We start from the raw sequence: 26085 nt of genomic DNA, 5'->3' as shown, positions 1-26085 counted from the left end.
GCCAGATTTTGAGATAAGTGAATAATCCACATAAAGACGCACAGTGCTGCCTCATAGTGAGCCCTCAAATACAATAATTGTGGTTATTATGTCATGCTGTCTATCAGCCCATTTGACCTGTTGGGTGTGGGGCCACTAGGGCCTGCTCACCGGTCAGAAGGTGACTGTGGAAGATGGTTGGAAGGGACTCAAGGTCATTTGGACTAATCTTTTGCCCGGTCTTAGAGGCCATTCTCTTCCTACTCATCCTTTGGAGCCAACTCATTAGCTCTTACTCCCTCTTACATTAAATTGGGCTCTAATTTGTCATCTCCAGCACAATGGTTGGCACCCATTCTCTGTCTTACAACTCCTTTTGTGATAGCTCCTATTATCCCCTCTCAACAGTTGAAGAAACTGAGGCCCAGAGTCCTACAGTTAACTAGCGCTCAAGCTGGGCCATGAACACAGGCCTGCCTGATTCCAAAGCTCATATTCTCAGCTATTACATGATACTTTTGCGTTAGAGAAGAGAGAAAAAACATCTACTCCATGGTAGAGGGGAAAGTAGCTGTGGTCAAATTCCAAATCTACCATTTAAAGGAGCACCTAGCATTTAATGGGCATTATTTTGCGTCAAGGACTCCATGACTTATTTTTACAGAGAAGACGACTGAGGGCCATTAATATGTTCAATACCATAATCCTAAGTAAGAAAGGCGAATTTCATACTCATGTTGATGCTTTTCCTCTTACCATGCTCTTTCTCAGAACCTCAGTTGACTCATCTTTAAATAGAATCAGGGGCGCCTGGGTGGCTCAGTCGGTTAAGCATCCGACTTCGGCTCAGGTCACGATCTCGCGATCCGTGAGTTCGAGCCCCGCGTCGGGCTCTGGGCTGACGGCTCAGAGCCTGGAGCCTACTTCGGATTCTGTGTCTCCCTCTCTCTGACCCTCCCCCGTTCATGCTCTGTCTCTCTCTGTCTCAAAAATAAATAAACTTAAAAAAAAATTTTTTAAATAGAATCAATACTCACTCCCATTTCATTCATTCTTCAGTAAATGAGCCTACTGAGTTCCAGACCTTGTTCTGAGCACAAAGATACAGTGATAACAGAAACTACAATTTTTACGCCTTCTTTTGGCCTGGCACTCTTACACATATTACGTGAAATTAAGAATGTTAACAAATCAAAATGATTCCAGGGTAGCCACTCAATAAATGGCGATAGTCATTCTTTTTTCTATCTAGATTACAACTCAAACAACAAAAAAGATTGTAATGGCCACATTTTCCATTGTCTTCATTCACGTTTCCTTTTCTTTCTTCCCATCAACTTCCCTAGTTTGAATTTATATTATTCCTAGTTTTTCAGTGTAAGCCTAGAAATTTTACTTTGAAGTTACATTATTCCTGGTGTTTCAGTATCCTTCCTGAATTTTAGACTGCCTTTTAGGTAATTTTTCTTCTTTCTGAACTATTTTCTTCAGAAGTCACTTTAGTGAAGGGCCTATTGGTAGAAACACGTTTTTGTGTGTCTGCAAAGGCTTTTGCAAGACATTCTTGGAAGATTGTCACTGATGCTAAAATTCCGTGTTAGCACTTCTTTTCTCAGTGCTTTGGAGATATTACTCCACTGTCTTCTGGCTTTTATGTTGAAGTTGAGAAATCAGTTGTTGGTCTAAATGTCAGGCCCTGAAAAGGAATTTACCTTCTGGGTTTACTCTAAAGGAATTTATCCTTGGTGTTCCGTAGTTTCATTCTGATGTATCTAAGGGTCATTTTTATTTATCGCTCTTGGGATTCATTAGGTATCATAAATGTAACGATGGTATTGTGTCAATTACTGACCATTGCTTCTTCAAATATTGTCACATTCCTATTGTCTCTATTATCTCCTCCTGAAACATTAATTAAATGTATACTGGGATCTTTTTTAGTCTGCTCCGGGGATGGGTGGACCATAACACATGAGCCACACCGGGCCTGCTGCCCGTTTTTGTAAAGAATAATGTACTCTCTGGCCCTTTGAAGAAAAGGTTTGCCAACCCCTGCTCTATTTTCCTGCCTCTATACCTTTTCCACATTTTCCATCGTCTTTTTCATCATCTATGTAATTTCTTCAGATATATCTTCTGGGGTGCCTGGGTGGCTCAGTTGGTGGAGCGTCCGACTTCGGCTCGGGTCATGATCTCGCAGTCTGTGAGTTCGAGCCCAACGTCGGGCTCTGTGCTGACAGCTTGGAGCCTGGAGCCTGCTTTGGATTCTGTGCCTCCCTCTCTCTCTGCCCCTCCCCCGCCCACGCTCTCTCTCTCCTTCAAAAGTAAATAAACAGTAAAAAAAAAAAAAAAGAAATCCCTTCCAGTTCACTAATATTATCTTCAGCTGTGATCTATTCTTTTTTAAACTATTCATTGAAATCTAAATTTCCTTTACTATATTTTTTCATTTCTGGGAGTCCCATTTGGGTATCTGCTGAATTGAGTTTTTTGTCCATCATTCTTTCAATACCCTCTTATTTCTTATAACATATTAAGATATATATATATATATATGTATATATGTATGCATACATATATAATTTTTTTTAACGTTTATTTATTTTTGAGACAGAGACACAGCATGAACGGGGGAGGGGCAGAGAGAGAGGGAGACACAGAATCGGAAGCAGGCTCCAGGCTCTGAGCCATCAGCCCAGAGCCCGACGCAGGGCTCGAACTCGCGGACCGCGAGATCATGACCTGAGCTGAAGTCGGACGCTTAACCGACTGAGCCACCCAGGCGCCCCAGTATAACTCCTATATCTGCAATTTTTGTAGGTCTGATCTATGCAGTGTTATTTCCATTGCTGGGCTTCACTGGTGATCGGGGAAATGCAAATCAAGACCATTAAGAGATACTATATTTACACTCAGTTGCCAAAATTTAAAAATCTGAGGGTACCCAGTACTTAAGAAGACATGGAACAACAGTATCTTACACCTCACTGGTAGGGGCAAAACTACTACAAATATATTGGGAAACAGCCTGTCATTATCTTGTAAGGTTGAATATTCATATACCAAGACCTAGCAATTCCCTACTGAGATCTATACCCAGGAGAGATTTGCACATACACACCAGGGGACATGAATAGGAATGTTTGCGGCAGTACCATTCATAATGGTGGAACAGGGTGAGAACTTCACCAATAGAATATTATGTAGCAGTGAAAATGAATAAACTACAGCCACACCCAACAGGGATAAGTCTTAGTATCCTAATATTGAGTGAAAATAAACAAGCCCCAACAGACCCTACATAGTATATATTTTTAATAAAGAATATAAAGCAAAACTAAGTAATATATTTGCGTAGGTGCACATAAATTTATCAAGAGTATGATGAGCACAAAATTCAGGATAGTGGTTGGACTGGGTGAGGAGGCGAGGGCATGGGATCGAAAGGGCACATAGGTGGATGCAAATTATGGTAGTGATCTTATTTTTGGCTTGGGTGGTGGTTTCAGGTGTCTTTGTTAGGTTATTAGTAAATAACCTATATAAATAAGTAGTGAAGAGAGACATGCATTAACCAGTGAAGAAAATGGATCATGAACTATGGGTTTTGATTCATTCAATTTTGTGCATCTGAGAAATAAAGAAAGCTGGAGATGAGGGGAAAAGAAAAATAGGTTTCCACTCTTTCTGCCAGCAACATTTTTTAATCTGCAAGATCAAAGATAGTCATGGATCTACAAACAGCCTGTTTTAGATGAGAACTTCTATTGTCAATTTCATGGTCTAAAATGGTCATTGAACAACACAGTCAGTATACTGCATTTGACCATATTATCCTAACAGGCCAGTATCAGTCAACTTAGAAATTCTGATTCTGGGGTTGTGGGTGCAGGTGGGGGTGGGAGAAAAGGGAAACAGGGCACAGTGGCTGATATTCCTGTAGGGACCAGAGAGCCGGAAGTGAGAAGCCACACGGAAGGAAAGTGGGAGGGAGAAGGCGGCAGTGACCTGGTGTCCTGCTTTGGTGGTGGCTAGAGGTGGAAGAGAGGCATCATTTAAAAAAAAAAAAAAATTGTTCTTAATGTTTATTTATTTTTGAAAGAGACAAAGACAGAATGCGAGTGGGTTAGGGGCAGAGAAAGAGGGAGATACAGAATCCGAAGCAGGCTCCAGGCTCTGAGCTGTCAGCACAGAGCCCAACACGGGGCTCCAACTCAAGAGCTGTGAGATCATGACCTGAGCTCAAGTCGGTCGCTCAACCCACTGAGCCCCCCAGGCGCCCAGAGAGACATCATTTCATAAGGGAGGGAGACTCAGGGAATTAGCAACTGGGGGCTCAGGCCCATGTGCCCCGTCTCCTCTTGGATGCAAAGTGAAACAGCTAGGGAAGAGCCCAAACCCCTTCCCGCTGAGACTTCCTGGGTCCTAAAGCTGGAGCCAACCCCAGCCGGACAGGGGGCTCTGGGCCCAGGGCTCGGAAGGAGGAAGAGCCGCCGAGCCTCCTCCTGGCACCGCGTCCCGGTCTGCCCCCCACGCGGTGACCTCGGGCCGGGTAGGCGGGCAGGAGGAGCCCGGCAACTGCGTGCCCAGGGTGGCGGCCCTGCAGCCGGTGTGCGCGCGGCGGCCTCCCCTTCCGCTAGCCGGGCCACCGGGCCCCGCGCTCGCCCTCGCCCTGGGCCTGCGGGTTCCGACGTGTCCGCCAGCTCCGCTCCGGCGCGGCTCCCAGCCCGGCCCCGGCCCCGGCCCCGGGAGCAGCTGGGGTAACTGACGCCTCCACCCTTTCCAAGTCTGGCTCTGCACCAAAGCCCCCCAAGAAGGCGGGCGGCTCCGCCCCGGCCAGCTAGCGATTGCTCACAGGGGGGGGCAGTGACTCACCGCAGGCCGGGCAGCCCCACTCCCTCCCTCGGGGACCCACGTCCTCCCTCGCGCCACACCCCGGGGAGGAATCTCCACCTTCCAGCCTCAGGACGCCACTGGGGAGCCGGCCAGTTCTCACCCCGCCCTTCCCTTCCCTTGGCCTCCCTAACACCCCAAGAGCAACGCCCTGTGGTTTCAGTGGCTCAGGCGATGATTCGGCACGGTTTCTCCGGGAGAGCCCTGTTCCTGAGCTGCCACGGGCCCGCCAGGAACAGGACCCAGCTCCACACTTTGCCCTGCAGGCAGGCGTCCTAAATGTTGTCTATCAAGACGTGCATGATGTCCGAGGGCAGGGACAAAAACTGGGGTGATTCTGGGATGTTAGCATGAAAGGCACCGTTCACATCCCGCTTGAAGGGAAGGCAGAGGTAAATCCCAGATGCTCTAACACAGGATATATTACAGTATATACAGAGTGAATAGTCTCAGTCCTCACTCCTCGGTGGTAGGATGAGGGAGAGGTAAACTGGAGGGTGCCCCACTGACCATGTGGGGAGCCTGGGCCCTAGAGTAGAGCCTGACCTGGTCAGGGTACTTGCGGGAACCACAGGCTTTCCTTGGCTTCACTTCTTCTGGTCAGTATAATTGAGGGGCTCGAGTTATGGCTCCTTCCAGTACTGACGTAATAGCAGGATTCTAGGACTTCTAGTCTTAATGGAATACTGGCTTATCTCCGCATCCTCAGGAACACCTCTGAGCTCTAACAGTGTACTTTCACACGTGGATAGTGCTTTCAACTTCTCAAACACTTGTATATAGATTCCATACTCTCCCCTTAGATTATCATAACGGTCCTTTGTGATTAGAAACCAACAACAAATGAGGAAACTGCTGCTCAGAGGTTAAGGGGCTTGTTCAAGGTCACACTGTTGGCTGGTGGCATGGTCAAGAGTGAAATTCAGCTAAGGGGCTCTTTAAAAAAATTTTTTTCAAGTTTATTTTGAGGGAGGAAGGGAGAGAGAAAGAGAGAGAGAGAGAGAGAGAGAGAGAGAGAGAGAGAATCCCAAGAGGCCCCACACTGCCAGCACAGAACCCGACTAGGAGCTCGAATTCACAAGCTGTGAGATCATGACCTGAACCGAAACCAATAGTCTGATACTCAACCGACTGAGCTACCCAGGTGGCCCCTCAGCTAAGGGACTCTTTTAAATCCCTTGAGAGCCCCAGATTTTTCACCTACGTTGAGAGACTCATTCATACTTGCTGGGACCCACCCTCCATCTACAGCATAGCGAGAATCCACTGCACCCAAGAAAGAGGGCTCAAATTTTATATGAGCTGGAGAAACAGCCTTCCCGACCTCAGAGGAGTCAGGCGAATGAGGAGGGGCTTCCTCATTCAAGAATCTTCATAAATTGTAACCCACATACTTGTAGGCACTCTATGGTGTACAAAGCACTTCCACATCCATTATCCCATGTGATTCTTGTAATAACCCTATGAGGTATTCAGGACTGTATTATCTGACACATTAAGTAGAATGAAAAGGCTCAAGTTTAGCAGTTAAGTGACATGTGTCATGGTAGCACCCTGTTCTCTTCCTGTGTTGCTGCAGAAGATTCTGGAGCAACCAGTGTAAGAATGAAGATCCCTCTACATTCATCATGGAAACCCAAAGCATCTCCCTCCATTTTTCTCATCTATCTTCCCAAGATGGCCTAGGAGGGAGAAAGGTGCATGGATAGATATCTCCCTGTATGCCAGGGGACAGACTAGGGGCACAGTGGTGGGAGCCTTCCCCAGAGTCACACAGTGAGGTGGTACGGGCACATGGATGAACCCAAGACTTCGTACCTCAGCCCTGGAGCCTGCACTGAACACATGCCAGTATTCTTTGGCTAAGACTGTATCTGTCATGGAGACCGCCAGGACTCTGTCACTCTTGAATTCATAATAGGCAGCTGGTGCAACCTTTAAAAGGCTGACAATCCAGGCTGTCATTCCAAAGAGGAGTCACCTACCACAAGCGTCACTCTGTCCTGCCATATACACTAGATGCTGTCTTTGCCCCCAGCCCTGCATTTGCTAATTATCTTAAGGCTGGTGGCAGCCTTCTGTTCTTCTTACCTCCTTCCTCTGTGCTCCTCGCTGCTCTCTATTCTTGGATGATTAACCATAAAGTTTCTTTAAAAAATATATATATATATATATATCTATGGATATATATATATATATCTATATATCTGTGGATATATATATATCTATATATCTGTGGATATATATATATCTATATATCTGTGGATATATATATATCTATATATATATAGCCACAGATAAAATCTACCCAGCCTCTTTTACACACACATTTAAGAGAACGAAGGCAGGAAAGCCTCACAGTTCTTTCCAACCAGAGGCCAGTATGAGAGCATCAACCCAGCAGGCGGAGCCAGCCTCTCGGCCATTAGGGAGTAATTCCACTCAGGTTTATAGGGGGCTTGAATTAGGGTGTTCAATATCTTCTTCCAGAATGCCTGGCCCTCAGCTGAGCCTGTTGTAAAAGCCACCTTGCGTTTGTAACTCTCACTTCAAACACAAGTTGGCCCGCACCTCCACGTGGGATCCAGACACACAGAGGGAGGGAGAGAACTTCTCAAAGGCAATTCAAGAGTTGTAAGCTTTCTGCCCTCTCTCTGATCTCTTCATCCCAGGTTCGGACCTCTGCGCCCCACCCAGGCTGGCTCCAGACTGTCCACTTTCAAGGAAAAGGCCTCAGGCATTCGTATCTTTCTTTCTCTTCTAAAATCACACCAACCTTTTGCTTCTCGTTGCCTGCTATTATTGGATTCCCTGGACCATATTTGAGACTGAGTTGTGGTCAGTTCCTTATAACGTAGGAAAATGGTCACAATACAGTTAGGATTGGGTAGGAAAAAATTGGAATCAAATTTTTTTGGTGGCTGGTTGGCTCAGTCAGTGGAGCATGTGACTCTCGATCTTAGGGTTGTGGGTTCAAGCCCCACGTTGGATGTAGAGATTACTCAAAAATGAAATCTTAAATGGGGCACCTGGGTGGCTCAGTTGGTTAAGCGTCTGACTTCGGCTCAGGTCTGATCTCACTGTTTGTGAGTTCGAGCCCCACATCAGGCTCTGTGCTGATAGCTTAGAGCCTGGAGCCTGCTTCAGATTCTGTGTGTGTGTGTGTCTCTCTCTCTTGAACCTCTCCTGCTCATGCTCTGTCTCTTTCTCTCTCTCAAAAATAACTAAACATTAAAAAATAATTTAAAAATGAAGTCTTAAAAAGAAAATCTTTAAAAAAACTTCAATAGTTAATGTGTCCCCAGTTTTAAAAGGGTATATACTTACCTACATATATAAAAGAATACAGAGAATATATCAAAATGTTAACAGCTATCTCTGGACTTACAGACATCTTATTTTTTCCTTTATGCTTTTCTGAATTTTCCAAACTTTCTAGAATGATCTTGTGTGGAAGCAGTACAGAGCTCAGGTGTCTAGAATCTCAGAAGCATGGTTTCAATTCCACATCCCCCACTTCGTAGCTGTGAGACCTCAGATAAACTATTTTATCTCTCTGAGCCTCAGTTTCTTCTTTGGAAAAGAGAATAGGAATGACACACTGCTCACAGGGTTGTCCTGAGGAGGGAAGGAGGTCATGCGATTTCAGCATTTGGTGTGGTGCCCGACATAGTAAATGCTCAGTAAAAGTTACAGATTTTTATGCATTCCTTTTATAATCGGGAAGGGGGGGGGGAGTCTGTAAAAATATTAAAAAACCACTTTGCTCAAAATCCACCATTTGGATTAAAGGACATTGGGAAAACCACAAAAGCCTTCCAGAACATACAGTCTCACTGCAAGTGACAACATAATCGCCATGTAAACCAGAGTTTAGGTATGTCGTGTCCGTATGAAAAGGGAAAGGTGCCAAATGAGGAATGATGAGTAATTCATGGCTGGGGAAAGGAAGTAGAGATGTTTTTTTAGAACAACACACACACACACACACACACACACACACACACACACACACACACAAGACTAGATCAGACCGCAGAATAACTGATCAAACTAAAGGTAACAGCTGAAGAAAAGCATACAAACTAGAAAGTCTGAAGAAAAGATTCTGTGAGTGAGGAAGCAGGGGATGTTCTCCCTGCAGAAGGTAACAGAGAGGCAGGGCTGCCTGGGGCTCGGGCAGGATGACTAAGGAGTTGGGACATGGCCCTGACTTCACGTGGGTCACAAGTTCGCTCCCGATCAGACATGGGACTTTGGGTTCGGGACCACGGACGGGGCGAGTCCCGGGGAGCTCTGAGGTGCAGCTGTTCACAGAAATGGTACAGGAGACAAGTGAGAATGTTCACTCCACCCCTCCAAATAGATTGGCCATCCCGGACTGCCTCATGCGCCCTGCCCCGCTTTGTGCCAAAGAGACTAGTGGAGGCTGGACAGCAGAAAGGAGTGGAATGGGAATTATCACCATTGTCAAGAGTCTAAAATGAAGCCCCGGCCCTCCTCCCACCTCTGAGCCATGGCCATATAGTTACATAGAGTTATACAGTGTTATCCTCCTGGCATGGGTCCTGGGTCTGAGGGGGAGAGAGGTAATGGAGTGGGGAACAGCGAGGCTCAACAATTCTGGGGGGGGGGGCAAGCAGAGTCTCCTGGGGCACTGGCTACTGTTTCTTTTCACACGCCAGTCACCCAGCTTCCCAGGAAGCTCCCACCCCCAGTCTCTGCCACCTGAACCCAGCTAAGCACGAGCTGCTTCCTGGGGCTGTCACCCCATCCTGGGTGCCCTTGCCTCCGCACTGAGAAGCTTTATTTTTCCTACTCTAGGTTTGCAAATTCAAATGCCTAAGGGACCAGGCAGGCATAAAAATAAGCAAAGCAGGCTTAGGTGATGGGGGGGTGGTGGTGGTGGTTAAGGAAACCGGCAAACACTTGTCTGAATGGGGCAGGAGTTCCTCAGCTCCTGCTAAGTGTTGCCATGAGGAGTAGGTTGGCCAGTGTCGTCAGCGCTTCTGACTTTTGAGACAAAGCAAGCAACGTGGATTTCTACTTGAAATCTCCTGATTTTAAAAATTTTCGTAACCAATCACAATTAATCTGCAGGGCTGTTTGGTAGGAGGAGACAGAGAATTGGAGAGTTGAAATGTCCCTGAAGTGCCTTTAGGTCAAACTGCTCATGTGACACACGAACGAATCAAAGCCCGGAAAGGTTCAGTGATTTCCCAAAAGCAAGAGACCGGCCTGATGGTTCCAATCCCAGGTCTCCCAACTTCTAATCTAGAATTCATTCCCCTAAATGCCCCTGCTTGTCACGAGGAGGCCTTTGCAAGTATTCAGGCGCGAGATGATGAAGTGTTGAACAGAGATGGCGACCCCGGGAAGGAAGAGAGTAAACTTGGCTATGATCTCGACTCTAGTCTAATGAAAAATTTCTATTTGTTTATTCAGTTATTCATCCATCCATCCAACATTTAGTGATGATCATTCCATGAACCAAGGGCTGTGCTAAACACTGGGTGTTCAGAGATGACTAAGGCAGCACCCCTCTTTCTGAGTAGCTCCCAGGCTGTGAGTGGGCTTGGCTGACGCTGAACAGAACCAGCCAACTGATGGGAGCCTGGCAACCATGCTGTCATAGGCCCGCTCGCATCGACTCTTAGCTAATATTCACATCTTCACTTCCTCTGAAAGCACTCCTCTTACAAGATGCCATCCTCGAGAAACTGGGAGGGGACTGGAGAAGGTCCCCCCATTCCCAGAGGGCCTGGAGCCCTTATGGGTTCCATAGGCAGCAGCAGGAGCAAGGACCAGGACCCAACCCAGTCACTCAGTGCCAAGCCCCTTCGGGCTCAGGGAAGGTATGTTCTTTATGCATTACCTTGGCCAAGCGGATATCTCATCCCAGCTAAAGTGTCTGTGTGGGTGTGTGCTGGGGAGAGAGGAGGAGCTCCCAGACCGGGACTCTCCTGCCTGTTTATCAAGGGGCCTGCTCAATTCTAATGGCAGTGGGCAGCTGACCTGGGTGACTGAAGAGTAATGGCATCCTCGGGTCACAGCTTCCACAAGCAAAGAGAGTATCGTGGCCTAGTCTGCCCCCCTCCATCAACAAGAGACTTCCCAGCGTTGGCTCTCATAGCACCTACTTCCGGGGGGGAGGACTACAGGGCAGGAGCAAACAAGGTAACATGGTCGCTGCCATTCTGCCTTCTTTTCTAGGACTCTTGTTGCGCAAATAGGAAGCACAATCTGGGAACTGGCATCCAGAGGGTAACCGGTCACAGGAAATGATGGAACCCACAGTTGGCCCCTGGGGGCCCCTTGGTGGAGAGTTGCGGGAGGTTGGGGCCTCCGGGCCTTTCAGTTACTGGAGGATAATGGGCTCTGATCCTTTTATAAATGTACTGAGCCCAAGGGTTAGCAGGGAGCAGGTAGGCAGGCTCATGGCGGCATCCACGGAGACGAAAGAGAAATGAAGGAATGGAAGAGGAAGAATTTAAATTCAGCAAACGCCTACTATGTGTCAGGGGCGTACAACGTGAGAAAATTGAGTCCAGAAAGTCAAATAATTTGTCCACGGTCACACGGTTGCCCAGGCAGACTTGTATCCAGTTCCACCGGACTCCCCCAAATCCTCACTCTTATAGAATACCATGCTGCTGGGCTTGTGAATGCTGACCGGATGGCTGAGGACACAGGGCATGGCTACCAAGAAAGGCATGGGAAGAGATCCAGGATTTGGTAAACTCCAACCCCTGGGGCTGAAAACCCAACAGAAATTAGCATTCTTTTCTCTAGCGATGGAGCACCTTAGCATTCCATTTCCTAGTCCCAGGAAACAGATTTTCCAGTGTCAGGGAAATCTCCTCCTGCCCTCACTGGACCAAATATCTTAGGTCAGATGTACCAGACAGGAAACACAGATGGGTCAAGGACCATACTTTCCTTTGGACTCCTCCACATCGAGGGACTGTTCCTAATGTCCCCCATCGAAGCGGACTATGAGAGTTGAGTGGAGATCAGAGGCACACTCAGTTGGTCACCCCAGTGTGTTTCAGTGGACAATTCTCCAAGGATTAGAATGTGCCCTTTTTCCCCCTCTAAACATGGGGAGCCCAGGAGTATAGAAGATACCAAGGTAAAATTCACTCAACAATCTTTTACTGAGAACTTACCACGGGCCAGGTACTACTCTAGCTGCTTGAGAAACATCAGAGAACAAAGAGATGAAGAACCTTGTTGCCCTCTTAGAGTCTACTTTCCAGCTGAATCAAAGTAAAACAGTTCTTTTTCTTGGTAAGGGTTGCATTGTAGAGAAGGCATGAGTCTTGGTGTCTGACAGGCCTGGGTCAAAGATTAGCCCAACCCTGGATGATCCAAGCCTGGATGATCTCTGGATGATGATCTGGGAGCAAGCTACTTAACTCACTGGGTGTTAGCTTTCTTATCTGTAAAATCGGGACAATAACATGTTGCAGTAATGCTGTAAGGATTAAAAATAATGTACATTCAATGCCTGGCACGTCACAGAGTTCACAAATGGCAATCTTATTTTTCCAGGCCCACCTGAACCCACAGATTCCGGGAAAACTCGCAGAGTTCGAAAGCAGGGCATCATCTCCACAATGTCCTGGAGACAGTTTGGTTTGGTGAAGAGCACAGTTGGGTTTGAACCTACCACCTGAGGTCAAGGAATGTCCCCTCTAGAAACATCTGCTCCTACCCGTAGCCCCTGTGGAAGGGCGAGGCCTGGGTCATCATGTTTGATTAGTCCCCGCTTCCCTCAAGCAGGTCACAGGTAATTGGAGCAAGGGTGGACACACAGGACCTAAGCTGGAATCTGTATCTCCTGATGTCTCTTTGGACTGAGAGACTGGGTTAATCTACTTGGAGAGCTAAGAGGGAAGCTCATATGGATCTGGAGGCTGAACCCACTGCTCGGGTTAACCACGATGGGTGCTGAGCACACGGACACGGGAGCAGAGAAGGGAATGCGTGCAGCCCCGGAGAGAAAGCACGGTCCCCCCAGGGGCCACACTTGCCCCCACCAAGTTTTGTGATATTTCTCTGTCAACTTCTAGTAAGGCCCCCTTTCACTCTTTTTTGCTGCTTTGAGTGGGTTTCTGCTCCTGCAACCAGATGATGTCGAAGACGAATCCTGCACCTGTCTCAGAAGGTGGTTGTTGTGACATAATGTGAAAGCAGCTGGCATTTAGTTGACATTCAATAAAGGCTGTCGAATCTCTCCGTGTTCTTGTCAGTCCGTCACTTGGCAATGGAGAGAAGAAATCTATAGACGTTCTAGCCTAGGGTTGGACCTCAGCCTTATGTTATACGAATGTCTTCATTAAGCTGTAAAATGAAGACGCTGTTGACTTTATTGCCTGCTGGAAATATTAAATGCGATCATCCAAGTTTAGTATGTAGCACATGATGGATGGTACGTCAGACGATCACTTCTACTGTTGTCATTATTATTTAAGATGCGTTGTGTTGGGTCTTGATCTAGGCAAGGGAAGAGCCTAGGGAAGAGCAGCCTCTGGAGTGGGCAGTGAGAGAACAGAGAAGGATGGGCTCCGTAGTGGGGTCAAGGGGCTGGGCAGCAGAGAGAAGGAACAGTGGGGGACGAGCAGAAGCCCTAGAATGAGAAGCCTTACACTTACCTAGCACTTCTGTAGCCCTAGCAACTTTAGTGTTGATGCAATGCTCTCCCTACCCTATTTCGTTTGCCCATCAAAACGCTCCATCGGGTAGATCAGGACAGGTGACAACATATACAGGTTATGGACGGGAAAGTTGAAGGTCAACAGAGATCTGTGTCCTATGTGCCACCCAACTCTAAATCTACTCTTTTATCCTGTGACACCAGGCTGCCTCTGGAAAGTAGGGTGGAGGGGCTGAGATGAGAAGAAGCATGGGAGGAGAAATTGGACAGTTTCTCTGGAAGGTTTGCTTTTTCATTCCAGGGTTTCATTCAGATCCTTTCTGGGCATCCCAGCAATGGGACAGCTCTGCCCCATCAGGCTCAGAGGCTCTAGGATGTAAACAGAGGACTGCAAAGTCAGACAACACGGGGATGCCAGCCTAAGGACCGGATATACAGGCTAGATGACTGCCCAGCTTCAGCATCAGGCCTTGGCCCAGGAGAAGGCTTCTTCTGGCAAAGGACCAGGGCATGTCCTTCACCATCTGGCCATAGAGCCATTGGTAACACGGTGCTGCCCTACAATGGTCCCCAAGGCCCCTCTCAGCTCAATTGTGTATGGAGTCTAGGCCTTATGTCTCTAAAGTCAGGAGTTACCTTTCCCTGTTCTCCAAGGACACAGATTCAAGTTCTCTGGGACACTGTGCCATTCAGGGCTTGCCGTGGGCCCCCAGGCTCAGGACACTTGTCTTTGAGCTGAAAGGAGTGATTCTTAGCCACTCTGCATCCTGGAGACATGACTTCTCCCCAGATCCTCACACAGTGCCCGGCATACGGTTTGTGCTCACTTCATGTTTGTTGGATGAACAAACGAATACACGAACAAGCAAATGAATGACAGATTGGCTCCGGCAATAACATCAGCAATAAAACCAGCCTGTGCTGTCACATTACAGCGGCCCCACCATGCTGCCTCTTCGCTCCCAAATCAGAGCTCGGCAGCCAACCCGGCCCAGAGGAAGGTGGAGGAAGATGTACAGGGCAGAGCGCTTCCCATTCAAACTTCCTCCGACCTTTCGGAGGAGTCACACCCTGTGTGAAAGGGCAGGGCCGGGGACACCCAGGCAGGAGGAAGGTTCTGCCCACCCCTTTCCAGGACTTCTGCTTCCGCTCTCAATCACCCAGCTTCTCCCAGCTCCAGGCCCACTCTCTGGGAGGAGCTGCGGAAAGTACCAGGAGAAGAGACCCAGCTCCATTAGGAGCTACACGGCGATCAGGGCGGTGCAGGAGCGCTCCTCCTTTGCATTTTCCTCACTGCTAATGACCCAGATTGGTAAGAAGGGTAGCAGCAGTTACAATCGTGGCACAGCACTTTTATGGTTTCCGGCATCTTCCAAAGTGCTTCTATCACACGACCTCACCACGCCACACGTCATCCCTGGAGCGGCTGGGGTGCTTCTGCCTGTTACTTGGGTAGAGAGACTGGGCAGTGGGGAGGCTGGGTGTTGAGCTGGGTCACGAGTGCTGCACGGATGGGGTCAGAGGCTCAGCCACTGACTTGGAGTGGGGAGAAGTGGGGTCTGACGCTGGCTCAGCATCAAACTATCAAACTCGCCTGGCGTCCTTGGGCAAGTAAGTCTCCGGGTTTCAGGTTTCTCACTTGCCAAAGAGGATACATTGGACCATTTTTCCAACTCTGTCCATCTCAAATGCTCTGGCTCAATAGCACGAACACCCACCCCGCCCCCCAGCCAAAGCCTGGTAACTGACCTCCCCTGCACCAAGGTCAGAAAGCCCCTGGAAGTGTGGATGCCAGCTGTGTCTGTCCTAGAGATGCTGACAGATGTCATCTGAGTGCATCCCACAAAGAAGGCTGTGGTACAGACGGCAGGCAGGAAACATCAAAAAAGCATCCTAATGGTCCACAAGCACCAGGAGAGCAGGCAGGCAGCAGGCTGCTGCTGAGGCCAGACGCCATCCTGCTGCCACACGGGTGCTGGCTCAGACACAGGCCGGAGCCATTCCAGTGGGGGGCAGCAGACGGCCTCCCTCACCTGCCAGAGCATCTGACTCTCCAGGACGCTCAGTGTCCTCTGCCGTCTGCCGGATGCAGCATCTCAGCTCTTCGTCCCAACCCGCCTCCCCTCCCCCAAGCTCTCCTCCACCTAGCCTCTCTCCTCCTTCAGATCCTGTTTGGCAATCACCTCCTCCAAGAACAAATCCAGGTGATCCCTGCCAAATTCTGGCCTCCACATTCCTACTCACATCCTTCAGACCCCAGCATCACCAGGTCATGTGTCCCTGTGCCGGATGAGGCTTCCTGTGTGCCATCCTGCTCTAGTCTGCCCCCAGATTGGGGGGGGGGGGTAAGAATAGAGTGGATATTTCTGAATTCCTCCTTTCTGACAACCCTCCATCCTCAGCTCTTAAAATATGAGGCAGGGCAGTCAGGGCACAGGAATAGGGCACTACGGATGGACAGCACTCTCCTCTCTCCCCAGGGGCAGCTGACCTGGCCAGTTACCAGAAATGCTAGCGCTAGAAACTCACCCAGAGTCTGGACAAGGGTTTGGCCAATGTGTCTACCTCCAAGGCCAAAAGTCTGGATGGAGAGGGAGGACAGGCTGGCCCAGCAGCTGGCCACATTTCTCCAAACCCAACCCATAGTTCGGATGAAGACCTCGTCTCTCTATCCCACGGCGCTGACTGTAGTCACTGATTTCCAGTATTTCCTAATATTAATACGAGGCTGAACCATGTGAAAAGCCATCTGTAGGTCAAAAGTGGTTGCATATTGGCAATTTCGTATGGTTCGTGGTGCAGTCTAATCACTCTGGGAAAATCATGTTCTCTAGGAGATGGTAAACTCCCCGAAGGCTTGGACCTCTGTATCTCTCTCTAGCCAGTCTTTCTTAGTTTCTGGCCTAGGACATAGCAGAATCTTAGCTTCGGGAGATACTGAGCAAGAACTTCTTAATTGAACATCCAAGGCAGGTAAGGTGGGGAATCTGAGGACCCGTCCTACTCCGAAACCTTAAAAGTGGTTGTCTACAGGACAGGTTCCTTTATGACTCCCCACCTCTGGTCATCCTGGATAGAGGGATGGAACTTGGCCACAGGCTACTACCTTGTGCTAGACTCTAAGGTAAAGAGTTTGGTTTGAGCATTGAGAATTTTACGCCTTTGTGGGAAAGGAGTCTTGAATCGGAAATGCCTTTGTCCAAGCTTGGCTTCATTTTACAGTGGGGGAGACAAAGGCCCAGAGACATCACCACCTTAGTCAAGGTCATATAGTAGGCAAGAGTCCAGGTCACCAGTTTTCTGACTCCCAGTCCCATGCTCTTCTGGCAGGGGTGGCAGCACATGAGAACAAACTCTGCCCTGTCTGCCCCCTTTCAACTTCCTGTCTCGCGCTCTTACAGGCTCCCTAGCAAGACAGAAGGGGAATTGATGAAGGTATCAATAGCCCCCTCCTGCGTGAAAAGAGCCCTGAGTCATGCCAGGGTTTCCAGGGAGGGGAGAGAGACAGACAGAAAGAGAGAGAGAGAGAGAGAGAGAGAGAGAGAGAGAATGGCAGTCCTGTAAACCTGATCTCTCTCCAGAGCTGGGACCAGGCTGGAAAGGCGGGGGTGGAGAGTATGGTGATCTGGGTCACTGACAGTACAGCTGGTACACGGTCCTTGCCAAGAAGGGGGGCCAGAAGGCCTTGCTTAGCCCAAGCATGAAGGCTTGGGGCAGGGACTGCCGAGTTCTTTCAGAATCACCAAATTACAGAATTCAGAAGGGATGCGAAAGCTTGGTCAGAAACAGCCTCAGGGCGATTGGTGGATTCCTCCTCTTACAGCCCGGGGCATCCCCTCGAAAAGTAGGTGGGTGATTCTGGAAGCCTGCAGCTCTTAGGCTTCCTCAGCTGGCCCGTGGCCTGGTGAGGAAAGTCCTGCTCCCACCTGTTGCCCCTGGTCCAGCTGGCTGACCCATTGTGCCCCAGCTGCCCCCACCAGGAAAGGGAAAGCCCAATGCTGACAGCAGCAGGGAGAGAAGGAAGCCTCCCAGGGGCAACTACGTCATCAAGAAGGTCCCTCCAGGGGCGCCTGGGTGGCTCAGTCGGTTAAGCGTCCGACTTCGGCTCAGGTCACCATCTTGCGGTCCGTGAGTTCGAGCCCCGCGTCGGGCTCTGGGCTGACAGCTCAGAGCCTGGAGCCTGCTTCCGATTCTGTGTCTCCCTCTCTCTCTGCCCCTCCCCCGTTCATGCTCTGTCTCTCTCTGTCTCAAAAATAAATAAAACGTTAAAAAAAAATTAAAAAAAAAAAAAAAAAAAGAAGGTCCCTCCATGTGCTGTGTGGGGCTGGAGGAGCTGAGTCACTTGCAAACCCCTTTGCCCCTAAATACTTTTGCATAATCTCTAAGCACGAGGATATGCTCCTATAAAACCATTATCATTACCGCTATGACATATTCCACAATTAACAATAATTATATATCATCTCATATCTGTATTAAAAGTTGTCCAATTGTCCCCAGGATGTCTCTTACAGTCTTTTTTTTTTTTTTAACCCAAGGTCCAGTTAAAGTTTACATATTGCAATTGGCTATTACGTTTCTTTTTTTTTTAATGTTATTATTTTTGAGAGAGAGAGTGCGAGCAGGGGAGGGCAGAGAGAAAGAGAGGGAGACACAGAATCTGAAGCGGGCTCCAGGCTCCGAGCTCTCGGCACAGAGCCCGACGCGGGGGCCCGAACCCAGGAAACGCGAGATCGTGACCTGAGCCGAAGTCGGACGCCTAACCGACTGAGCCCCCCAGGCGCCCCTGGCTATGATGTTTCTTTAGCTTCTTTACATCTAGACTGGTTTCTGTCTTCCTGCCCTTCTCCCCAAGCATATCATTTCAGGGCTTCTTTTAATGACCTTCACTTTTTTGAAGTCTCAATCAGTTGTCCTGTGGAATCGCTCACATTCTAGATTTGGCTTTGGTCTCCTCGTCATTAGGCTCCACAGACACATGTTTGGCGAGACTATAGCTGATGTGGCTGCACATAGAGCACATCAGGAAGAACTCACGCCAGGTGGTCCCACTACTGCTGATGTTTGGTCGCTTGGTTAAGACGGTCAGTGCCGGCGGGCGCCTGGGTGGCTCAGTCGGTTAAGTGGCCGACTTCAGCTCAGGTCATGATCTCGTGGTCCGTGAGTTCGAGCCCCGCGTTGGGCTCTGTGCTGCCAGCTCAGAGCCTGGAGCCTGTTTCAGATTCTGTGTCTCTCTCTCTCTCTGACCCTCCCCCGTTCATGCTCTGTCTCTCTCTGTCTCAAAAATAAATAAAGGTTAAAAAAAAATTAAAAAAAAAAAAAAAAAAAAAGACAGTCAGTGCCGGATGTCCCCGTTGCAAAGACAGGTCTTTCTTTTTGCAAGGAGTAAGTAATCCACCAGGTGATACATTGAGATCAACCTTTCATCTAATGATTTTTGTCATTCATTAGCAAGCCCAGCCTGAACCAGTGACTATATGAGGGGCTGCAAACTAGTACATTTAAAGTTATTGCCTCCACCTTTCATTAGCTGGCATCCCTGTGTGAAGAGTGTTCCCTCCCTGCTCCACTTTCGCTGTCAGAATGGACATCTTTTATTCAGCGTCTTATAATCTATTACTGTTATTCTCTTCAACGTTCCGTGTGTCCCAAAATTGCCCTGTGGGAGCCCCTTGAAACCAACTCCTGAGTCTTTTTGCCATGAGCACATGCTAGCTTTCTGGCATAACATGATTGAGGTGTACTTTCTCAGTCCCAGATTTAGAATCAGCCATTTCTCCATGGAGCACTGCTTCCTCTTAGGGGCAAGTGGTATTTAGAAATAAACATCTGGGCGTGAGGTGTGTTCTGTGCTACCGGGTAGCAGTACTTCTAGACCCTTCCAGCGAACAGACCTAGGAGATACATAAAAAATCACAGGGTTCTGCCTCACCTTCCCCCATTCCGTATTTTTGACTCCCTTCTTCCAGATCAAAACCCTGACTTCCAGAGATGTCAATATACTCATCTGATCTATCCTACAACAAACAAAAAACCGTTTCCAATCTATGATGCCAACACCATGACCGATAACACAATTAGAGAGTAAAGTTCAAGATTTTTTTTTGGTAGTGCTTTTTACCCTGAGAATATACATTCCACTAAGAGTCAAGGCATTAAACAAAAAGATTACTCGAATTAATCATTTTCTTTGTAGAGGAATCAAACTGATACTCAGGTTCATTGTTTCTGTTGTGGTTGGCTGTAGGGTTTGCTTTTTTCTTTCTTTTGGATCTATGTAACCAGGTAAACTATTTACCTGGTTCAGAAGTCAAAACTGTCTAAAATAGTAGCATTAGTAAAGTTTCATTGCCGTCTCTATCTTCTCTATCTTGTTCCTATTCACCCTACAGGGAACCATTTATATTAATTTCTGGTTTATCCTGTGTGTGTGTGTGTGTGTGTGTGTGTGTGTGTGTGTGTGTGTGTGTTTGCAAAAAGTATTCTGATTTCTCCTGTTTTGTCAACAAGAGTGCCATGCTCTATACACGCACTCTTTTGCATCTTGCATTTTGCATTTAACAACATATCCTACAGGATGCCTGAGCGGCTCAGTCAGTTAAGTGTCTGACTCCTGATTTCCACTCAGGTCATGATCTCGCGGTTTGTGGGCTCAAGCCCTGTGTCAGGTTCTGTGCTGACAGCGTGGGGCCTGCTTGGGATTCTCTCTGCCTCTCTCTCTTAAAATAAGTAAGTAAATATTTAAAAATATATATATCCTAGAAATCACAGCATGTAAGTTCACAGGGCTCCTACTCTTTTTTTTGGCTGCATAGTACTCCACTGTGTGGCCGTACTCCTGTTCATTCAGCCAGTCTGTTAAAGACGGGCATTGGGTGGTTTCCAGTGATTTCCTTTCCTGTTGCAAATATGCCTTAAAGAATCACCTTGTGCATATGTCTTTTTGTATCTGTGAATGTGCACTTTCTGGATAAATTCCTAGAAGTAGGATGGCTGGGTAAATGCATATGTTGTTTTGTTAGATAGTGCTAGCTTGCCCTCTGTAGGAGTTGTACCGGTTTGCACTTTGAGCACTGATTTTGCAACCTAGGTGGATCTTGCTAGAGGTGTTCTGAGCTGAGAGTTTCCCTGAGTCTGAGAGTCCTTGGTCCCACCAGTAAACACACTGCCTCGAGATCCTCTGGTCCTAGTGACCTGGCAGAAAGGCAAGAGCAAAGGGGTCTCACTGATTCCATTCCAGTTCATCATTCTGAACGGTCCCAGAGATTTCTTTTTTTTTTTTTTTAGTGTTTATTTTTTGAGAGAGAGAGAGAGAGAGAGAGAGAGAGAATGTGAGTGGAGGAGGGGTGGAGAGCGAGGGAGACACAGAATCCAAAGCAGGCTCCAGGCTCCGAGCTGTCAACACAGAGCCAGATGTGGGCCTCGAACCCACTAACAGTGAGATCATGACTTGGGCGGAAGTCGGACGTTTACCTGACTGAGCCACCCAGGTGCCCCATATGTGAATGGTCCCAGAGATTTCTATACTTGGGAAACCAGAGCACAGAGAAGTGATGGGGCTGAAAACTTCAGCCAGAGAGGAGCTAGAGTGGAGAAGAAAGGAGGGATCCTTGGCCTTTGGTCGCCTGAGTCCTCACCTCCCTTTTCTCTCCTTTGGCCTCTGCACCATCCCACCCACCACTCCCCAACACAAATTGGTTCGAACCCCTCCTGTGTTGCTCCTGGGGAGCCCTTGGCTCTGGTCCTAACTTGATCCTGCTTGGTTTCCCTCTTCAACCCACATTCCTGTGGGCTGAACACAGAGAACTTGCTTCAGGTGGAGGCAGAATTCAAAAGTCCCTGTCATTTCTCTTTTAATATGTGCAGAGGAAATAAGCCAGTGGAACAAGACTGGCTCATACAAGGGAAAGAGGAAAGAGGAGACAAAGGGATGTTGGAAGAGGAAGCACCAAACATTCCACACAAGCCTTGGGGACTCCAGCTCAAGGGCCTGCTTCATTTCTATGACCCACTCTACAGAAAGGGGAAATGAGTGGGGAAAGGATATCACCCCGTCTGACCGAGTACCATTTGCGGATGATAGGAATGAACGCAAGTCCGAGGCGCAGGGAACCAGGCTGGCAAGAGTACTGTCTGAGGGCTAGGCTGGGGGAAAGACATCAAAGGGCTGGAAGAATTCCTCCACGAAGGCAATGAGGCCCAGGGTAGAGCATTTTTCTTCAAGGTCAAACCGAACACCTGGGTCAACCTAAGCCAAACACGACTCTTAGGTCCTGGGGAGCCAGAACGAACATCTTCCTTTCCTCCTTCCAAAGCTTCCTGGATCTGGAAGGCCCCACAAGGGCAGGGCTTATCCATGTCTTTGGGTGCTGGGTCCAAGACAGAGAACACAGGCAAAAAAGAGAAAAAGGGTCCATGAGGATTACCGGGAGAAGCTAAAGGGTGGCAGTTTCCCGTGGAGGGTTGAGTTGCCACAAGGGGCAGCTGAGTCAGAGCCAAGCAGCCCCCAGTGCCCCTCTTCCTCTGAAGACCCTCCAGCCAACGATGCTGGGGAAGAGTGAAGCTCTCCAGTTATCATGGCTCAGGGACCTCCACGCCCTCCTCCTCACCGCTTTCGTCTTCCAGCACTCATACCTCGGGCAAACTAACTGGGCGTTCCCATTCTGACTTCTCTTCAGACACCCAAGATCACAGAAATCGGACAAATCTGACTCAGCCACGCCCTCCCACCATTATAGTGGGTGCGGGCTTTCCATCGTGCGGCGGGGAACTGAAGCCCACAGGGCAAGCTAGGCAATCGGTCCCAGGATCTCCCCAAATGTCACTTCCTTCTTTCACCAAACATTGCCCAAGCACCTTAGAACGTGCCAGGCACCGCGCTAGGTGCTGGGAGCCCCGGGGCTAAGCCCGTGCCTCCGTCGACTTGCCCTTGAATCCGGCCAGGGACGCGGAGGAGGCAGCCGGACGGGGAGGGGACGGAGGCTCGGGGAGGCCGGGAGGCAGCAAACCTGAGCTCCGTGGCGGCTCGGAGCGCCTCCCGAGCAAAGTACTCTCCGGAGCGCGGAGCCGAGGGGGCGGGGCCGAGCTGCAGGAGGGGCCGCGACGGGGCGGGGCCGCCGGCAGCTTCGGGCCCCGGGGCCGCGGGTTTGGTGCGGCCAAGGCGGGAAGGGAGAGAAGGTGCCCCCAGCCGCCCCCGCCCCGCGACTCAAGGCCACAGCGGGTGGGGGGAGGGGTAGGCAGGCGCCTCGGTGTGCGCTAAATAGGGACCTGCTCCTCAGCGAGAAGCCCTCCCCGAGCCCACCAGAATCTGACCCTAGTCAGAAAACTGAAAATAGGAAGGCCAACTGCTGGGAGGGTGGGATTATGGGCCCCCGCCATGGAAGGGCGCGCGCGCGGGGGGGGGGGGGGGGGGGGCGTTGGTGATTTCGAGGTTGTACCTCGGCAAGATGGTGGCAGGGAGGATAGGGCTCCCCAGCAGGAGAAAAAAAAAAAAAAAGGACTCCCCTCCTCCGCCCCCCCTTGCCTACAGAACAAGGGCATGGATCTTGTCTTGGGTCCTCGGCCCCTGGGGAAGGCCTCATTCCCTTCTGGATCAGAAGACAAGGGTGCCCTTGGGGTGCAGTCAGATCAATCATCCAACGCCTCAAAATGAAAATTGATTCCTGTTGTTTCCTGGGCCCCCACTTAAGCTCTCCTCCAAGAGTCCTTTGCTTCCTTCTTCCCAGTTTCTAAGCTCCCACCTTTACCACCCCTCCAACCAAACCAGCTGGGGCAGAGGGCAGGTGCTTCCTCTCCCTCCCCACCCCAGACTGACCCCACTGATCTGTGGGGTCCAGGACCCACCTCCCGGAGCCCGCCCCCCATGTCACCACCCCTAGCCAACAGGGAACCAGGCTCACTAAGCCATCGGAGCCACCACCGCCTCCTGTCCTGCTCCTCCTCCACCTTCTCCCAGCCGGTCCGTCCGGACCCCTAGGCCCCTCTCCACGGCCTGTCCCTGCCTTGGATGACCCTCTCTTCCCTTTCTTCCAGAGAAAGAGGGCCCGGCGCTGAGGGGGCTGAAGCGGGGCTCGGTATAGGAAGGGCGAGAAGGGGCATCTCTGAGGAGGAGCTCCAGGAGGGAGAGGATCTGCAGCCTCCTGCCAGACACCCCACCCAGAGGAGGAGATGGCGCTGTAGCCTGGGATTCACTTCCCCTCCCCCGCCGCGTCAGTTGCGTGCCCGCGATTTCTCCATCTGACATCCCCCCTACCAGGCCAGCCGGCGCCGACACCGCGTCTGCAAGTTGTTGTAAGTCCGGAAGGAATGCCCGGGGGAGGCGCCTCTGGCCAGCCGAGTGCCCACTCGCTCCCAGGATGCGCAGGCCACTCCCGCGTTCCCCCCTCCCGCCCCCGCTGCTGGAGAGGAGCGGTGGGTCCTTCGCAGACCTGGGGGAGTGGTGAGGCGGGCCTCGCCTTGGGGAGGGTGCCAGCCGGCCTCCTCCACCCCAAGAGCCAGCCAAGTATGCGAGGGAGCGAGCGGGTTGCAGGAGAGCAGGAACGACCAGCCCAGCCTTCATTTCCAGCTCTTCTGCAAGGGCGCAGTGGCCCAGGACGCTGAGGGACCCTCCCAAGGACGCCGGTGACCAACCCCCAGCCGCCCAACGCTCACCGGCCCCACAGGCACCGGCCTTGGATCTGCAAACTTTCCAACTTCACCCTCTGCTCTTTCCTCTCCTCCGGGACCCGAGATGTGTGGGGCGGTGCCCTCAGAGACACTCATACAGTTGGTTCTTGACGCTCGGCACACACTCAACAACAGCGGGGCGAGGGAACTCCCAGCTTTTTCCACAGCTAATTATAGACGTGAAAGTCTGAGGATGTTTTGCAAGCGGCAGAGAAACTGCTGAGGTTTCTCTGCAAAGCTAAAGAAATTTAATTTGTGCACTCCCCTTCCCCATTCCCCTCCTTCTCGGACCTCCGCCCACCCCCCAGTGAGCCCCTCGGCCGGTCCCCACGGCAGCCCCTCCTTCCTGTTGAAGATTTCTTACTCGGTTCTTTCTTTTCTTTTTTTTTTTTTTTTTTTTTTTTCCATCTCTCTTTGGGGCTTCGGAGAAAGGGAACAGACGCGGAAAATATTTTTGCAACAGTTTTCCATTCTGCGTCTCATTCCCAAGCCAAGGGGGAGGGGGAGGGCAGGAACGGATGGGGGAAAATAAATGCTTTTTCCAAAAGCTCAGTTTGGGTGTGAAAAAGACAGTCCCTCCATTTCCTTACCCCCACAGCCCAGGAATGACAAAAACTAGGAAAAGAGAAAGAAATCACTTGTTTGATTATATGGTGTCTCAGAACGGAATCTAGGAAACACAGTATTTGACAAATCTGTGCGCGCGCGCACACACACACACACACTCCAAACCCAGTCGCAAAAAACATGCCTAGGAAGAGGAAATTCAGGGAGTTTTTAGAAGCCATTGAGAGCAAAGAAAGAAACAAAGTTTGCAAATCGCGACTCAATTCATTCTCTGCAAGCCTACCTCTCTTTCTAGCAAAGATCCGGGCTTCTCCAAGCGGGACTCTCCCTCCGGGTTTCCATGGACGGGGTGGGGTGGGGGTGACCACCCACCGGTCTCCCCAGTGTGGCAACCACGCTAGAGATGCTGGCTTTGCTCTCTTGCCTTTCCAGCTACGGCCGGGGAGTGGGCTGGGTCTCCTCCCCCAGCCCTCCCAAAGGGAAGGACCTCTCAGGTTCCTGGAAGAAAATGGGTGCAGGGGAGCTGGACGGGTGTCTCCGGCCTAGCTCTCTTCGGAGGGATCGTTTCCCAGGAAGTTCGTGCTCCCCTCCTCAACCCCCAGCTTTGGACGGTCTCAACAGCAGAGCTTTCTTAAGAAAATGCTTGTCATGGCAACAGCTCCAGCCAACTCGGGCCAGACTCCGGCTCACCAGCTCTCCCGGAGCAGTGCGGGAGGAGAAGGGGGAGGAGCGAGAGCTGGAACGGAGGTGGGGCTTGGCCGGAGGCCAGACCATTACTCTACTGTTAAGGTGGCCCGATTTGGAGCCGCAGCTGCTTCCTGGTTTGTCTTAAGGGGGAATGGCGAAATGGAGGGAGAGAAATCCTCTCTCGGGTTTCCACCCTGCCCTTGATGTCACTTGTGGGAAGGAAAGTAAGGGTGGGGGGTTGGAGGTGGGAAGTGGATGTGGGTGGCGGTATTCAACCGTTGCTGGGTGGAGGGAAAAAAGGAAGCCTCTGCTGGCGGTTGGCTTCCTGCAGCTCCTACCGGGCCTCTCAACCTCTTAACTCACTCAGACCCAGAACCCAGAAGCCCAAGGTGTCTGCGGAAATTGTGCCACCCGCCGCCCTGCTCCGAACCCTTGCAGAAAAGGGGGCTCCCTGGAGGAGAAGGAATCGCCTTGGATGCACACAGGTACACAGCTTTGCTTACCCATAAATCTTAGCACACATCTCCTCACCCAGACTTCGCACACACAATCCTGGGTCATATTTTGCTCCCTCTTGCCTCTGTGACGACCAGAGGCCCATCCACAGTGCACTGATAACAGCTGTCCTCTTTTCA

The 26085-nt window shown here is 50.1% G+C and overlaps 1 protein-coding gene across 6 annotated transcripts in view; it reads right to left on the bottom strand.

The window, feature by feature from the left end:
• The window catches only part of ATP2B4 (ATPase plasma membrane Ca2+ transporting 4), a 98372-nt gene extending 72828 nt beyond the window's left edge, over nt 1-25544 (bottom strand). For 2 of the 6 annotated variants that reach the window (XM_042926243.1, XM_042926242.1), the window contains exon 1: nt 25047-25543. The gene's annotated coding sequence lies outside the window, so the exon portion shown is untranslated. The other 4 variants (XM_042926237.1, XM_042926240.1, XM_042926241.1 and 1 more) reach the window with 3 other exon arrangements.
• Between the last annotated feature and the right edge of the window lie 541 nt (nt 25545-26085).

This window comes from Panthera leo, chromosome F3 (genome assembly GCF_018350215.1).
Source record: "Panthera leo isolate Ple1 chromosome F3, P.leo_Ple1_pat1.1, whole genome shotgun sequence".
In the NCBI taxonomy this organism is placed as follows: domain Eukaryota; kingdom Metazoa; phylum Chordata; class Mammalia; order Carnivora; family Felidae; genus Panthera; species Panthera leo.
Note: the sequence above shows the minus strand (reverse complement) of the source record. Positions and strands in the feature narration are given on the sequence as shown.